General features: G+C 42.0%; 1 protein-coding gene across 5 annotated transcripts in view; it reads left to right on the plus strand.

The window, feature by feature from the left end:
- Positions 1-1,511: 1,511 nt before the first annotated feature.
- The window catches only part of RCBTB1 (RCC1 and BTB domain containing protein 1), a 49,746-nt gene continuing 35,561 nt past the window's right edge, over positions 1,512-15,696 (plus strand). For 3 of the 5 annotated variants that reach the window (XM_072610524.1, XM_072610521.1, XM_072610526.1), the window contains exon 1: positions 1,516-1,653. The gene's annotated coding sequence lies outside the window, so the exon portion shown is untranslated. Of the gene's footprint in view, positions 1,654-12,532; positions 12,556-15,696 lie in introns of those variants that run through there. The other 2 variants (XM_072610523.1, XM_072610522.1) reach the window with 2 other exon arrangements.

Raw genomic sequence — 15,696 nt, forward strand, 5'->3', positions numbered from 1 at the left:
AGGTAGAAGAGCTAGTTTCACAACTACCTAAAATGGGGAAGTTTACAAATCAGTTTATGTTAAAGAAGTAAGTTCTACCTAAAGGTATTTAGCTGTATTAAAATCGCATCTTGGTAGCACAATCTCTCATCCCCTGGAGGTTTCATGTATAACCATCACATGAATTTGAATAAGTGCCCTGAGGCATTAACACTTATATACTCATTTCAAGACCTCAGTCTCTGAAGATTGAGACTATCCAGACCCAAGTTGCGCAGCCATTGTGTTCTACTCAGGTTTGAGCAGGGATAGATTCTTTGAATGGGTTATAGCAAGCCTTACATTTTAACAACAGGGGAAGGCTGACCTCCCTTCTTTTTGGTGTGTGTAGTGGTTCTTTCTGTTTACATCAATGAAGTAACTGTGTATGTTGTTTCTTGGCTTTGCTAATTTCATCCTTCTGATGGTTCAGTGGATAGAGGACTTTGGACTTGGAATCAGAGCTATCTTCCTGAGTTCAAACCTGTCCTCAGACACATAAGCTGTGCGATCCTGGGCAAGTCACGTAACTCTCCTTGCCTCAGTTCCCTCATCTGTAAAATGAGACAGAAATGGCAAACCATTCTGTGCTTCTCTGAATTCATCACACACCACGGCAACATCCCATTCATTCCCATGTCACAATTCGTTCAGCCATTCCTGCGGTCCATGAGCAGTTACTTTGTTTCCAAGTCTTTGCTGTCACACAAAAAAGTGCAGCTATAAATATTCTGCTGTCCATGGGGTTCTTTCTTAGTATCAATGACCTCCTTGAAGCATAAGTTTAGTAGTGGGATCTCTGGGTCAAAAGACACAGAATTTTCAGTCCCTTGGTTTGCACAATTCCTGACTGTTTCTGAGATTCTATTTTAATAGCCCTGTCCAAAGGAGAGTCCCAGCCCCGCCCCTAGCTCCCCTAACCCCGGCCAGACGCAGCCTAAGCCAGAGGATCTCGGCTGCGAGGGATGGTTCACCCAGCGGACACTGGTCAATATTCTTTAGGAAGGACTTCTAGGAAACCTTCCCAAACCAAAGGGCTCTTTCCCGCCTCCAGCTCCCCGGGGCCAGCACGTTGCTGGGGCGGGGCCGGCCGCTTCCCCGCCCCAAGGAGGGGGGGCCGCGAGCTCCAAGGACACGCTCTTAGCCCGCTCCAGTTCCAGAGGCCCTTGGCCAGGACTTCTGGGGAATCCACCGCCCTTCCCAGGAGAACTAGACCAATCAGCGGCTGAGATTAGCCCCCGCCTTCTTTGAGGCCGGACCTATAAGATTCGCGAGATGAGTTAGAGTCCCGCCCCTTGGCCGCGGGAAGCCCGGTTCTCCAGGCGGGCCCCCGGGCTCCCCGGTGAATTTAGCCTGAAACCTGGTCCTGGTTTTTTTCCTTTCTTTCTTTTTTTTCTTTCCTTTCCTCCTCGTCACGTGAAGCGGCAGCCGGAGACTGGCACTTCCTCAGGACACGTGACCCGGCAGTGCAGTGGCCGTGGGTCCCCTCCTCCTAAGGCTGCTGCCGCTGCGACCGCTTCTCCTCCGGCCGCCGCGCCAGCTCCCCGCCTTGCCTCCCCGCCCCCCGGAGGAGCGCGCCTCGTCTCGCCGCGGGGAGCCGGGGCTGGAACGGCGCGCTCGGCTGCTGGTCTCCAGGTAGCGCGTGGGCGCGAGCTCGCGGCCGGGTGGGGAGTGGGGATGGGGGCAGGGGGAGGCTGGCCGGCCCGGAGCCCCCGAAGCCGGCGCCTGCCGCTCCCGGGGGAGCTCCGCGACATCCCTGCGTCCGGTCGGACGCCTGGCCCCCTCCGTGCCGCTGCTCGGCGTCCGGGACGGTGGGGGGCGGGGCGGGGAGGGGGTTGGTGGAGGGGAAAGTGGGGTCTCTGGTGAAGTCTCTTCGGGGATGGGGGAGGATCACGTGAGTCTGTGCGTGCCGGGGGCGAGGGCTGGTACCCAGGCTGGTACTAGTTCAACTGCCGCCGGCTGTCTCTCCTTCTTTCTCTGCCTCCACACCTGTCCGCTGTGACTTAGACCCGCAGCTGTTGTGCCTTTTCTCTCTGGGTTAAGACGAGCCGCCTGGCCCCCAGATCCGGACCCCCCGCCCTCTCCCCAAGTGAGCGCGCCGCGCCCTCTCCGTGCACTTGGATCCTGGGACTCCCCAAATGGCATCTTCTGGGATCTTTCTGTGGCAACATCTTGGCCTGGTTGGGTGCCCGAAGGGCCATCGAGGCATGCCCTGGTCTGCGTGCCTTCTCTCCCTTGTGTTTGGCAGTCTGAAGCCACGGTCTGTGGGGCAGAAAGCATGAGTCAGCCGGACTTCGAAACTTTTTATGAAGAGTTTGCTGGGTGGCCCTTTTATGTAGCCGTAGGTTTGTGTTTAGATGTCATTTCCTCTTGGATAAATGCCCCCTCTAGGGCAAAAATTGTGGGTCTCGTGAAGTGGTTGGAGCTGCGGGGTGGAGTATCCTCGTGGGAGAAATTCACGACATAGTTCTTTTGTTAACTCTTATTGTAGTTGTATTAAAGCTTAGAACCAGCGCTGAGACTTGTGAAACAGTGTATAATACAATAATGAAGCTAGTAAAACTTAATTTAATAAACCACTAAAGCTTATTAAATTAAATAAGCTAAGATTTTTTGGATCACTCTTTATGTTAAAATAAGAGTTTGTAGACTATGTTTTAATCCATCGTGGTAAGGGAAACGCTATGCTTTGATGTTCTTGAAGGGAATCATAGAAAGCAACACCCTGAACAGTGTGAGACTTCTTTCATTATGTAGTTTTTGGCAGCGATTCTGGTTCATTTAAACTAGAATCTGGGACCTTCGTCGAGGAAATAATCACAAAGCTGGAGCCCTTTGCAGCAGTTTATTAATAAAGGGTGTCTATGCCTTTCAGCAAGGGTTGGCCAGATTTCCAGTAATCAGCAGCAAGTTTTGGGAAGTCTAACAGTGAGAGTCTTTAAGTGAGAGTCAGGGAAGGGGAGTCAGAGAAGTTAGGTTATGCACACAGTTAGCCTTAGAATAGTATTCATTTTTCAGGCTTCATAGTACATTTACTGTGTGAACCACACAGGAGTAGGTGCTTGGGAGATACAAAAGAAATAGAAGATAAGGGTCTTGCTCAAGGAACTTGCAGTCTGGTCAAGGAGATAAGATTGAACAAAAAGAAACCTTAGTTGTATTAATAGTTGGTATTAATTTCTAGTTTGTAGGGGCTGAATTTAGCCAGATAATGCTTCTTGCGGGAAAGAAAGGCAGCAGATCCCATCATTCCACTTATTCAGAAGCTTTTAATTTGGGAGCATAACATGAATCTTTTTTAAGTATTTGGTTACTATATTTCAGTATAATTGGCTTCCTGTGTAATCTTAGGCATTTTATTTTGAGAAAGGATCCATTGTACCGTATAGGAAACATACTAAATCTATTCAGTGTCTAAATCATAATATTTCCTTAAAGGGTGTGATACTAGTAGTCCTGAAGTCTGGAAAGACCCCAGTAATTGATTTAGTCTGTCTTTTCAGGTGAAACTGAAGAAAAATCCCTGAAAAATAGTTTTCTGTCTTCTCGCTAAATGTCCAGAGGAAAAGATTCTATGTCCTTCCTCCCTTCATAACACGTCATTTTATAACTAGGAATTTTTTCCCCATAGAGCAAAATTTCCTGTTGTCTTTCACCTTTTCTTTTTCTTCTGTTCCTCATACCCTCTGTGCTTCCCCGCCACAAAAGCTGGAATATGATGAAGTTACCTTTCATGTTTCTACTATACTGAGTAGGTGAACTTTCCTTTCTTTGAAAGGCCTATTGTTATTGTGAACTACTGAATTCATTCTGAATTCTCTGTTAAACCCTTTATGAGGCTTAAAATGTAGATGCTTCATGTGATGGTGGAAAGAGCACAGAAAGTAAGGAGACCTATGGCCTCATGTCACCTGTAATGATCTGTGAGACCTTGGACCAGTCACTTCCCTCACTCTCAGCCTCAGTTTCTTCTCTTGTAAAATGAGTAGATTGGGTCAGATAATCTCCATGGTCTGCTGTCCCTTGCCCCTCTCTCCTTTGGAATTCTGTACATAATATAGGCAGCATTATCTTTCAGAATTCAGATGTAAATGGCTTGTTTGGCAGTTGGAGTGCATTTTCTCCTAAAGACAACATCCTAAATGGTGTTTAGGCTCTCTGACTATCTTGCAACAGCTTATAAGATATGGGAAGTATCATGTGATACGTGATGTTATTAAATTTATCGTATGTAACAATGTTTCTATGGCAAAATGCAGTCAGTATTGCAACTTGGGTCTCTAGCAAAATGCTTACCTCCTCACCCTTCCCTCCTGGGCTGGAGTGGAATGAGAATTTGGGGTTTTCTGGTAGTGTTAAACCCCAGAGAAAACTTTATCAGCCCTGGATCAGCTCCCAGTTCTGTTATTTCTTTTTCTTCTTCATGTGCTTTCTCTAATGCGTGCTAAAAATAAATAAATAAATAAAGCGGTGTCAGGATGGATTGATGTTCCCATAGCTGTCCCTGAAGGAGACACACAGGCCTTTTGAAGTTCTGGAGGATCTTTAGGGCTAGTAAAAAAAAAAAGGAAAAAAACAAGATTTACATACTTGAAGAACTAAAAAACTAAGATCCATCTGTATTTCAGAGAAAAGCCAGGCTGACTACCCTCAATATTCTGTCGCAGAAACTGAGCTAGGAAACAGGCTCTGGGGTGAAGATCAAGGCAGGGCAAAGAAATGGAACAGAGGCTGATTTTGGTGTCAAAATGGATTCAGGGATTTACCTTCTCTTCACTAGCTGTTGCCAAGACCATCTACCTACCCCACTTCCTTTGTTCCTGCTTATTACAAGGCAGGACTGCTGATAGCAGGAGAGGAGTGGGGGAAGGGTTCTCTTGGTACTAAGGGAGTACAAAGTGGTTATTTTCCCTTCTTTCCACCATTCTGGTGAGTGAAATATAACATAAATAAATGAAAAGGCATTTATTGAGCACTTACTATGTGCCAGACAATGAGACCAATGTTAGAAGATAGTTTTGTTTTTTTTTTAATTTTTTTAAAGAGATAGTTTCTGTGCTCTGGGAGCTAACAGTTTAATGGGGGAAGGACAACACATGTCAGAAGGGAGATGTGTTCTGGAAAGATGGAAAGGGCAGGCAGATAATCTGGTTGGATGGCTGGATATGAAATGTATAGTCTAGTAGTGATTGGGGTCAGCCTTAGATAGAGTGAGCCAGGTGCACTAGTTTACACACACTTGATTGCCAATTAGTAGATTGGCTCCTAGGGTGGTAACTGTAAAGGTGAATAAATTAACTTTCCTTAGGATTGTGAAGGCATGAAGTCTGGAAGGTCCTTTATAGGGAGGTCCAGATCTTTGTCCTATGGGGAGGATACTGGTTCAGGTTTGGGGGAGCTGGACAGTGCGATGAGGTGACTAGTTGAATATCTGGATGGGATAGCATAATCATCATGTTAATAATTTTCCAATCCTGCTTTTTGAACATTATTTAGGGACTGCCTAAACATTGAAATAGCAGCTAGATGGCTCTGTGGTTAGAGAGCAGGGCCTGAAGTTATGAAGACCTAAGTTCAAATGTGGCCTCAGACACTTACTAGCCATGTGATCCTGGGCAAGTCTCTTAGCTTCTGTTTGCCTTAAACCATTGGAGAAGGAAATGCAGACCATTTCAGTATCTTTGCCAAGAAGACCCCAGATGGGTTTATGAAGAGTCAGACATGACTGAACAGAAAATACATTGAAACATCTCCAGCATTATTCCAAAAGAGCAAAACTGGGTAAAAGGCTTGTTCATCATATTAGACCTCATCTAAAGGGAATTCAGTTTGTTAAATGCCAAAATATCTTTGTAAGACAGGTTAATGTTAATAGAATATAGAGTAGGATGCTAAATCATGTTGAAGTTTCCTTTGCACAGGGAATACCTGTATTTCCATAAGCTAGACCGCCAAGCTTTAGTGACTTAGGTCATATGTGGTAGCTGACATTTAGATAGCTCTATATGGTATTCTAGGAAGTTTACCTACATTATCTAATGTAAGTCTTCTGACATCTCATTGTAGAAGGTCTTATGGACATGATTGAACCCATTTTTCAGAGGAAAAATCTGAGGTATAGGAAAGTTATGTGACTAATCCACAGTCACAAAAATAGTGACAAAGATGAGACTCAAACTTGATTTTTCCAAGTTTCTCAAAAAGCCATCTGCTGCATACGGGTATTCAGTGTGATTTAACATGCATTTATTAGTACCTACTGCATGTAAGGCACTCTGAATACAAAGACAAAGTGAGAAACAATTCCTTTTCTGAAGGAATATAATCAAGAATAAATAGAACTTACACCTTTTGGAATCAAGGAAGGTTTCCTATCCAAAGTGGTGCCTGGGATAAGTCTTGGAGGAAGTTGTGGTTTGTTTGAGATTTGTTTTGCCTTGATTATTATCCTGCCATTCTGTGTTCTAAGCTTCCCCAGAGTGGTCAGAGTGCTTTAAGAGCTTTAATGTAGTTCTTGCTTTCTATTCTGCATTTTTTTCTTGAGGTTCCACCTCAGTGATTTCTCATGAAAATGTTTCTAGGCTTATTGTGGAAAATGAAATTTTTTATCTACAGCACCAGCACTTGAGAGATCTTCCTGGACCATCAAACAGTGTCACCAATTAGGGAATAATGCATCTTTGTGTTTATTTGGATATCAAGTCATTGTTGCCTGATGAAGACGTATTTTTCTTGTTCTTTGTTGACAAAATGTTTGCTTCCCTTTTTAAAATCTAAAAGTCAAAATATTGATTTTTATTTTATTTTCAGTGGCTCCACAAAGATATTATTTCTTTGCTGGCCAAATAGCATTGATGGTGATGAGCAAGTGTTATAATCTGATTTTATTTTTATTGATATCTTTTGTTTTTTTATCACCTAAATTTCCCTTTGCCCCCAGAGAGCCGATTCTCATCACACAGAATTTTTTTTGTGAGAGAGAGGAAAAAATAAGCAAAACTGATCAATATATTTTTAAAATTCTGAAATTATATACAGGGTTCCATACCTGTGGACTTTGTCAGCCCTGCAAAGGTGGTGGGGAGGTTGTCTTCCCATCTTTGGGGTCAGTCTTGTTCTTTATGATTTGGAAACATTCTCAATGTTTGCTTCCTCACAGGGAACATTGTTTGGAGAAGTTTAACCATTAGGGTATATATAAGGTAATTTTTAATGCAGGGCAGAAGAAGTGCTCCTAGAATTCAAGACTATGTCTAATACTATTTGTGTTGCTTCATTTTTCCATCGCTGTTAAATTTTGCTTAAAGTTGTTCTTGGGCTTGCTTACGTATGAGACCAGCTGCATATTTCCAGATTATGGTTTGGATTCAAGCCGTAACTGTAGAACAGACTTTTTTCATGAAGCCACAGCTGCAGAATCACATCCAAATCTTGACTATACCTTTATTGATTTTTTAAAAAGTTTTTAGTACTTCTAGTAGATTTGAATGTTACTAAACTGTCTCATTGCAAAAAGCCGAAAACTATGTTTTCAGCTTTTTTAGCTTCTTGGAAAATTATGAAATAAGAGTTGGTCCATTTCTGTTTAGTCTGTTTCATACTGCCTAGGTTTGGGGATGTCACAAAGAACTGTACTTCAGTAGTGGAACATGGTGCTTTCCTGTTTATCATTTCAAAACAAGAGCATAGTGTGATTTGAGTTGTTTTTTTTAAACAATCTTAATTAGCTTCCTGTCTATGCAAATAATGTTTGCTGCTACCAAACCAGTCAACTAGGATATGGAAGCTCTACTTTACCTACTAGTGAGACTTCGGGAAAATAGCTCAGCATGTATCTCAGATTGTGTCTTCAGGAGGATTTTCTTCGGGTGTTGGTCATTGATGGGGTGGCTGGACCTGTAATTTCAGCAGGGTTAGAGAAAATTCTCAGCATGGGAATTCCTTAACAGTTCCTCTGTAACATCTCTTACACCTGTCTTGGAGCACTGAGAAGTGACTTGCTCCTGATCACACAGCTAGGATATGTCGGAGAAGCAATAGAACCAGATCTTCCTGACCTCAAGGCCTTCCCCTTATCCATTCCACCTATCTTCCTATGGCCTACAATTACCTATATGAAATAAAAGTGATATCCCTCTCTGTTACTCATGGCAGGAAGACTTCCGGGATATTCTGTTGCCACTTGTTTTCTCAAAGTAACAATTACAGGGAAAGTATTTCTGTCTCCTTTTTTGTATTAATATAAGATTGCTGGAAATAAGAGGGAGTGCAGGCTACTAAGATGAGGTAAGAGGCACGGAGCTTTGTTCAGCTATTCCATATATGTTCTTTCATATGGTATAGGGAGAAGTTCAACAGTGTTCCACCTTTTACCTTATCTGACCAGGAAGGATATCAGGGTTGATAAGGTTTGGGGAAAAAAGCTGGGTCTTTGTTGAAGATAGCAGTAATAATAACAACATTAACAGCTAGCATTTATGTACTGCTTTAAGGTTTGCAAAGCATTTTACCAGTATTATCTCATTTTGTCCTCATAGCTGCTCTGGAGGGGGCATACTGTTATTATTTCCATTTTATAGTTGAGGAAACTGAGGAGGACCTAGAGGTTTAACTGATTTTTTCCCAGGATCATACAACTAGTAAGTGTCTAAGGCTGGATTTGAACTCAGGTCCTAGGCAAACTCACAGTCTCAGAAAAGAAAAAGACCCAGAAATGCCAGGTGGGAACACTGAAGTTGTGGGAACACTGAAGTTCTGGGAACTTGGCTTCCTAGAAAAATGTAGAAGAGGTCTCAGATGAAGTAGACAAGTTCCAGGACTAAGCAGGACATGGAACAGGAACTTTGAATCTCTTATATTACTGGCTTAATGAGATGATGATATAGATAATTAGAAACAGAACATTCTGATAAGCAGAACTGCTTGGAGAGGATCCCAGGGAGTGAGCTGAGGTCTCTAGGACTGTGGAAGCCCTTAGAAGGCCCCACAGTGTGTGGGAGAAGATTTTGTACCGCCCCCTCCTCAGATCATCAGACCCAGGGAAGCCTGGCTATATTCATTCCTGCCCACGTCTGAAGGGCAATAATATCAGTACTTCATCAGTGATTTGTACATTAGCCATTAGATGGCTTTAGATGTTTGCTCCTAAAAGATCAGTTTTGTGGCCAGTGAGGATCTGACATGAATGGCCTTCTTGCTGTTCTTGAATACACCTCATCCCACCCCCCCAGTACCTTTTTCATTGGTTATCTCCTGTGCCTGGAATGCTTTTTCCTACCTCACCTCCACCTTCTGGCATCTTTGGCTTCCTTTAAGGCTCAGCGTTAATCCTACCCTTTTGCTGTAGGCCTTTCCTTGTCCTCTTTGTCAGTCCAGTTCTCCACCACGCTTTCCCTTTGAGATTACCTCCCATTTAACCGAGTATATTTTTTAATGTACATAGGGGTTGAGACAAAGATGAAAAATAACATAGTTCTTACTCTCAAGAAACTTACTGCTTTACCTGGTAGAAACTGAATGAATGAAAAAAGCTTTTGTTAAGTTCTTTCTTTGTGGTAGGCACTAAGCTGAGCTTTGGGGATGCAAATACATATAGAAAAGAGGGTGCCTGCCCTCAAGGAGCGGAGAAAGTCAGAAGAATATACTGCAAAGAAAAGATCTAGACAAAAATCTGAGAAGAGGGATCATGGAGGGTGTGGCATGTGAGTTGAGCCTCAAAGGAAGAGTAATTTATTTTTAAACAAAAAGAAATGAAGAGTACATCCCATGGCCTGAGGGTTGACTTACATGATATGAGAATTGCTATAACTGGATAGGATTTAGCAACTGATTTGGTTACAAAGGATGAGCCGGAGAAATGGAAGAACCAAGTGTTACAAACCTCATGGTGACTGGGAAGATAATGGTTCCCTCCCCAAATATTGTTTTTTAGGATAATTAGTTTTGTTTTGGAAAAATGTGTTTGAGGTACCATTGGGACACTCAGCTGGGGATATCCAATGTGTAGAGTTTAGGGAAGAGATAAGGCTGGGTGTATAGGTTTAGGAATGAGCCCATAGGAACAGAAGAGAGAAGTGCCCACAGCAGAGAGAGGCAAAGACTGGAGCAGATGGATGTAGGAAAAGAGGAATGAATAAAGAGTAGAGTATTTCATTGTTAAATGCATGTGACGGATTAGTGCTATACAAAAAATGATCTATACCTGCCATGAAGGGTCTTGCAGCCTCAATGGAAGGTAGAGAAACAGTAGCCACAGGGATGGGATCCCTAGGTCCTTGTGATTCCCCTTTGGCCAGTGTTTCATTTTTTATCCTTCAGTGTACCCTACTCTTCATGACCCCATTTAGAGTTTTCTTGGCAAAGATACTGGAGGGGTTTGCCATTTCCTTCTCCAGCTTATTTTACAGATGAGGAAACTGAGGTAAAAAGGGTGAAGTGACTTGCCCGGGGTCACACAGCGAGTAAGTGTCTGAGGCCAGATTTCAACTCAGGAAGAAGAGTCTTCCTGACTCCAGCCTTGCCACTCTATCCTGCCCCTCTACCCACTTCACCACCTACCTGTTTTATAGCTGATGCAGTCTGAGGTGTCTGTAGCTGATTTTGAATTGTGGCAGACTGCAAAAGCACGCAAAGGCAGGCAGCAGCCTTTCTCCAAATGTAACATTTGCTTCATTTTCTTTATTTTTGTAGGTTTGTTGCCAACTAACTTTCTTACAAGATGCCAGAAGCATTTTACGAGCATCTCCTTAACTATTAATAAAACACCTTTGAATGGCAGCCCAGTGTAAACTGTTCATTAAAATGAAGCCTCCTCTAGCTTGTACAAATATAGGAAATTCTTTAATTAGTGGGAGTCGTTTGTATGTATTTTGAATTTTTCATTGTAATTAAAATGTTAGCCAGGTGGCACAGATAGTGAATGGAGAGCTGGACTTTGGAATCAGGAATATCAGAGTTTGAATCTCAAAGTACACTTATCAACTGTGTGACCCTCAGCAAGCCACTTAGCCTTTCTCAGCCTCAGTTTCCTCATCTGTAAATGAGGAAAATAGTACCTGCCTCACAGAAGTGTTGAGGAAATATGTGTATATAAACTTTTAAAAGCTACATAAACACTATTATGAGTTAAAATGGTACCAAGTAGGAATTGCCACAGCCCACGGCATGTCTGCTAAAGAAGGCACATGGGCTAGTTCATTGCTGTGGTCATGTGCTTTTCACTACCATTGGTACCAGTCTTGTCAGTAATCAGAATCTTCCTACTCTCCAGGCCATAAGAAAAGCCAGAACCAGAAAGTCAGAATCTTACTACGCTGCACTTTTGAAAGCTTATAAAGGCTCTACTTTAGATAGCTCTTCACATCCCATCCCAACAGTTTTCTGTTGTTCTAATAATCATTTGCATAACTTAAAGTTAATAGCCTTTTAAAGTTTCCAGAACACCACATGCGCACACATAGACACATGCACGCTGTATATAAAATTTGATCCTCATGGGAACCTTTTGAGATGGTTATTATTATCATCCTCATTTTAGATAAGGAAGCTGAAACTTAGAGAAATTAAATGACCTTTGCCTCCTAGGTCATGTGTCTATTAAAGGTTGGAGGCAGGATTAGAACCTGAAACTTCCTGACTAAGCAATAGGATCCTAGGGTATCTGTGTGTGTGTATGTTTAACCTGAACTGACATTCTTTCCCTTTCTATAACATTGTTATTTTGCTTATTTTCTCAGTTTTGAAATAAATTCAAACATACTGTTCAACTTTTTGTTTGTCACTACACCTTTTCTTATGAGTTTAATGCAATGTGTCAAAAGAAAAAAAATAACTAAATCACTCTGGGAGGAAAGAGAAACTTACTATCGATAATCACTCTAAGCCAGTCATTAATTGTAGCTTGGGCAAGGACCTACTGTTGTCCAACTTAAAGCCTTCAGAGTGCACTGGGTTAAAGGTTTTGAGAATGATAAAGAAGGAAGGAAAGGAAGACAGGAAGACAGGAAGGAAGGAAGGAAAAGAGGGAGGGAGGGAGAAAGGAAGGAGGGATGGACAAAGGGAGGGGGGAGGGAGGAGGGAGGGAACGGAAAAAGGGAGGGAGGAAGGAGAAAGGAAGGAAGAAAGTGCATCTAGCCAATAAACCACAAAGTAAGGGGAGAGGGAGAGAGAAGGGAAAGGATGAGCTGGGTTACCCTTAGAAAAGGCCACTCCCATTGCATCCTGGGCCATCTCCAGTCATCCTGATGAATATCTGGTCACTGAATCCAGATGGCTCTGGAGGCTGGTGACCTGCACAGCCCTCCCACACTCAAAACAAAGTCAAGTGCAAGTCATGTCATTATTTCTCTGATGGCATGGTCTTCTTCAGCAACGAAGGACAAACACAGCAGCAGCAATGCAACATGTCAATGACTGTGGAACCAGAAGATGAATTCGACACCCAGTTTTGCTGTCCTTAACCCTAATGACAAAATCCTAAAATGGGACAAGGAAAAAAGAAAACCCTTCATGGCTGAAACTTAACTATTTTTGTGTCAGGTAAATGAAATTTATCCACAACTTTAGGTTATTAACCCAAGGCAAGAATATTTGAACTTACAAACATTTACTTGTTTGTGTGTATTATTTATGCAAAAATATACATATATATAATATATATAACTTAAATTTTGAAATTTTAAAACCTAAAAGATTTTTTGGTTTATTTTGCTTATTCTCTAAGTTAAGCAGTAAATTAACATTATGATTAGTCTTTTAAAAACCCTTTACAAAGTGTTTGTTGCTTGCATAATTCACCTCTGATTTTTTTCACATTTTTAAGCAAGAAATAAAATATTTTTTCTTGCCTTTGAAATTAAATACATTAAGCTGAACATATATAGCATGTTTGTTTCTTCATTGGGCCAGTTTAGAAGACACCTTCATTGTCAGCTGCTTCATCCAAAGCTTATCTCCTTATGACACATTAGGTTCTATTTATGAACAGGTGTGAACCACACCTTAGGGTTAATGCTGAACTACTTCTCAAAACAGAATAAATACTTGCCTTATGTTGGTCAACCAGCTGCAAATATCTGAATTTGAATTCATAGTACATGCTATAGAATATGGTAGTTGGTGCTCATGTGCAGAAAAGTAAGGAGTGTAGAAGCTAAAACTGAGTTACCATAGAAAAATATCACTAAATCTCCTGGATGTTCAGGGAATGTATCTTAGGATATTAGTCTTTTAAAGCCCATGTAGTAGAAGGAATTGCTCAGTATATAGATAATGTGGAAGAGATGGGTGACTCAGACAGACTTTGCCTTCTTAGAGATTCTTTATAAGATGTTGTTAAGTAATTTCAGTCATGTCTGACTTCATGACCCCGTTTGGAGTTTTCTTGGCAAAGATACTGGAGTGGTTTGTCATTTCTTTCTCTAGCTCATTTTACAGATGAGGAAACTGAGGCAAATACAGTTAAAGGACTTGCTAGTAAGTGTCTGAGGCCAGATTAGAACTCGGGAAGATGTCTTCTTGACCTCAATGCCCAGCACTGTAATGTCACCTAGCTGCCCCTTTCTTTTTTAGGATAGCATATCTCAAAGGCACAGGTATTGTAATGCATGTGATACATAAACATGTCCTAAGAACTTCTTATGACAAAACCAGGTCACATGAAATATAAAAAAGTCTGTTCTGGTAAGGGATGACATGTCCTGTTGGGAAGGTCTAGATTCAGAGGATGCAGTCTTAGATCTTGCCTCCGTTAGTCGTGCAATGTTGGGCAAGTTACTTTTTCTCTCCTGGCCTCTGCTCTTTATCTTTAAATTGAAAGCATGAACTAGATGGTAGTTTTGTCTGGCTGTAAATCCTATGAAACTAGAAGTTGAGGATATTTTCATTTTCTGGAGAAAGTGGAGTTTTCTGCAATGCTGAGGGCCGACCCCTTTTGTAACCTTGCACAGCATCAATTTGCTCTTTTGTAAAATGAGCATCTTGGTGATTCTGGGGACCATTCTATCTCAAGTCAGAAAAAGAGATTTCCACTTTTAAAGATCAGAACACACATTTTGGTTGCATTAAAGAAATTCAAAGAGTTTAGAAGGTAAATTGTTTATGCTACCTCAATTTATTGAAAATTACAGCAGAATTTCTCTTATAGAATTCAGATAAGGAACATAAGCATATTTTTGCTTAATACTTTGTCTAATTTTGAATTATGCAGACTCAAGTCTTATACTGCAGTTAACATGTGATTTAAAATTTTGTTCATTTGCCTGTCTAGCAAAAACTTATGATGTGTATAGTTTGGCTATTTGCAAAACAGAATATGACAGCTAGGTGATGCAGTGGATAGAGTACCAGCCCAGGAGCCAGGAAGACTCATCTTCCTGAGCTGAAATCTGACTTCAGACACTAACTAGCTATGTGACCCTGGGCAAGGCACTTAACCCTGTTTGCTTCAGTATCCCTATCTTTAAGATGAGCTGGAGAAGGAAATGGCAAACCACTCTGGTGTCTTTCCTAAGAAAACTCCAAATGGGTCTTGAAGATTTGGACACCACTGAAAACACACTAACCAACTAAGCACCTACTACATGCTAGACGCTGTGCTGAGTGTTGGGGATACAAAGAAATGCACAATACAGGTCCTACTTTTAGGGAGCTCACATTCTAATGTTAGGAAACAACATGCAATCTACTATGTACAAATAAGCTATATACAGGATCAGTTGGAAAAAATCAGCAGAGGGAAAGTACTATCACTTAAGGGGACAAGAAAAGACTTCCTGTAGAAGGTGGGATCTTAGCTGGAACTTGAAGGAAACCAGGGAAACAGAGGCAGAGGTGAAGAGGGAAAGAATTCCAGGAGTGTTGTATGTCCTGTGAAAGTGCCCAGAGTTGAAAGATAAAGTATCTTATTCAAGGAACAACAAGGAGACCAGTGCCACTGGACCACAGGGTACTTGGCCAGGTATAAAGTGTATGGGGTGGGGGTGGGGATCTAGTTATGAAGGGCTTTGAATACTAAACAGAGGATTTTGCATTTTTAGGTGTAGTAAATTTTAGAAGTAAATTTTTAAATGATAGGTAGCCACTGGAGTTTAATGAATCGGGGGGGGGGGGGGGGGTGACATCATCAGACCTGTGCCTAAGGAAAATCAGTGATAACTTGAATGGAGTATTGTCTGGAGTAGAAAAGACTTGTGGCTGGGAAAACAACAAGCAGACTGTTGCATGAGTGCAGGCATGAGGTGATGTGGGCCTGCAGTGTTGGGAGAGAAAAAGGCATACTTAGGAGATGTTAGGAAAGTAAAACCAACAGCCCTTGAGAACAGTTTAGATATGGGGGGAGGGCTGAGGTCAAAGATGCCACCTTAGTGGTGAGCCTGGGTGACCAGGAGGATGCTGATGCTCTCAATATTGTTAGGGAAGTTAGAGTGGGGGAAAGATGAATTTGGTTTTGGACACATTGAGTTAAAGATGGTTACTGACTATCCAGTTTCATATGTCTGACAGGCAGTTGGAGATGCTAGACTAGCAGGTAGCAGAAAGGACAAGACAGGATAGGTATGTTTCAGAATCATCAGTATAAAGATGGTGATTGAATCCATGGGAGGTGATGAGGTCACCAAGAGAAGCAGTATAAAGGGAGAAGAGAGGAGGATCCAGAACAGAACCCTGAGGAACACCTGC

This window comes from Notamacropus eugenii, chromosome 5 (genome assembly GCF_028372415.1).
Source record: "Notamacropus eugenii isolate mMacEug1 chromosome 5, mMacEug1.pri_v2, whole genome shotgun sequence".
In the NCBI taxonomy this organism is placed as follows: Eukaryota; Metazoa; Chordata; class Mammalia; order Diprotodontia; family Macropodidae; genus Notamacropus; species Notamacropus eugenii.